Source organism: Pteropus vampyrus, unplaced genomic scaffold (genome assembly GCF_000151845.1).
Source record: "Pteropus vampyrus isolate Shadow unplaced genomic scaffold, Pvam_2.0 Scaffold117, whole genome shotgun sequence".
Lineage (NCBI taxonomy): Eukaryota > Metazoa > Chordata > Mammalia > Chiroptera > Pteropodidae > Pteropus > Pteropus vampyrus.
In genome coordinates, this window is record NW_011888898.1 from 3217668 (window position 1) to 3219901 (window position 2234).

The window sequence follows — 2234 nt, forward strand, 5'->3', positions numbered from 1 at the left end:
TTAAGTTATCCATAATCCTTCTACTCAGAACCAAAGTTAAAACTTGACACTTATCCTTCCAGATTTTTTTCCTAGATACAAACACGCCATTAATTTAATTTTTAGAGGCTAATGCTGTGCACATTATTTTGGAATCTGCTTGTATCAGGATTATGTTTGTTGTAAAATAAAACCCAACCAGAAGTGGCATAAACAGTAAGAACGTGTATTGTCTCACACAGTGAGATCAGAGGGAGGTCAGTTCCAGGACTAGTTAATTCATGGGTCCAGCTGTGTCATTAAAGACAGGCCTTCTGCTCTGCCACCCTCAGGGTGTCCGTGAGGTCTTCCCTCATCGACTCAAAGTGGCTGCGGCAGGTTCAGATATCACGTCCTCACAGAACGGGAGGCAAAGGCCAGACGGTGGGAAGAGGGTGCTTTTCCTCCTTGAATCTTTTTTGGGAGTGAGGAAAGAGTTCTAGAAATTCCCCTAAGATTTTGCTTCATTGTCCTGCCGGCACTGGGTCAAAGGCCCATTCCTCAGCCGCTCGGGCGACGGGAGTGGAACGACCGGGACCAGCTTGCACTGGGGATGGGTCTAGTTTCCCCTTGGTGCAAATGCTCCCCCCTTCACATGAGAAAAATGGGTTCTCTCAGCAAAGACAACAGGGCACAGGGTGGAAATGGTGGTTGGGGGACAACCTACAGGTCCGCCACATTAGGGATTAGTGGGTGTTTGACGAGTGGTATCTGAATTTTAAAAAATGTAAGATTTCTCCTTTGATTCATTTTTAGTCATTTTGAAATTTCAAATATTAGAGAGAGAATTTTATTCTCTCCTTAAAAGGTGGCAAGATGCTGACCTAATACACTGTAAAACATCCCCACACCATTAAATCTTTAATTGCTGGTAAATATTCTATCATTTTTCCCACCAATCCCTCACTGATGGGCAAAGAGTTTATTTTCAATTTTTCCTCATTACAGATATTGTCAAGGTGACTATTCTTGGAGCCAAATTTTTGTGCACATTTGTTGAGGGGTGTTGCTGTGTCAAAACACGGGACATTTCCAGGCTTTTGACAGGTGTCTCCAAGGTAGCCTCCAAAAAGTCTGAACCAGCTGGCCCTCCCACCAGCAGGTGGGAGTGTGCAGCTCATTTGGCCACAACATAAATTAACTATATTTCAGTAAGCAAAGACCTGTTTCCTCCCCATTTGCATTAGGGCATCATCTGAAAGCTGCCTATGTACCCAGAGGGCTCCTGGTCCCTTCTGGCCCCAGGACCAGGCTGATGCTAAAGCCCCAAAGTTCCCCGCTCTGACCCATCTTCCCCTCCACAGTCCAAAGCCCCATCAAGAAGAGCAGCAAATCCTTTCTGAGGAACCGGGCCCTAACAAATGCTTCTCACAGCTTATCGGGAAGAGAACAGAAAGAATAAGTCTGACTGTCCCAATGGCTCTCAAAACAAATCAAAAAGCAGTACTTAAAAAAAAAAAATCCTTCATTTTGCAAAGAAAATTGCAAAAAAATCAGAATACAAGGTTCTGATTCACCCTGAGAACACATCGAGCTTGCAGGAGCTGTTAGGAGAAAACGTTAAATCTGTTAAGTGACAAACCTCACAGCGTCCAGCGAGTAAGGAGACCGCCCCAGCCATGTGCCCTCCTCGTGTGCCCTCACGGTTCCTCCGAGCGGGGCTGGGGCTGTGAGAAGCCAGCACCAGGGACAGGCTAACGGGCCCTTCCCTGGCTCTTCCACGAGGCTGACAGGCCCACGGGTGACCCACATATCCCCATCCAGTCACGGGGCCACAGGGCCCTCAAGGATGCTCTCACCTGGACATCAGGCAGCTGATGCAGAGCAGCCTGGGAGGACAAAGGTGGACCAGGTTAAATTAGAAAGTCGTCCTTTTTTCTGTCACGTGACAGTGACAGTGGTAGACCCTGAATATCTAACTCCATTTGTGTGAGAAATGGCAGGGGCCTAAATGGAAGGCGTGTGGCTACTGCATTCCCTCTAAGCCTTTACTCTGTGGTGTTTTCATTTAAAACATACGGCCTGGGGAGTTGGAGACCGGGTTCCTGGTAGAAGACTTAGCGATTCTGGCTGCTGTATCAGGAACGTTTCAGATTTGGTTTCCTACTCACCAACCAGCAGGAGAGACACGTGACTGCTCTCTGGGGGGAATGGGGAAGGATCAAGGGGACCTCTTCTCTTTTTTTGCATTTAAAGTTCTAATCAACGGCACATCA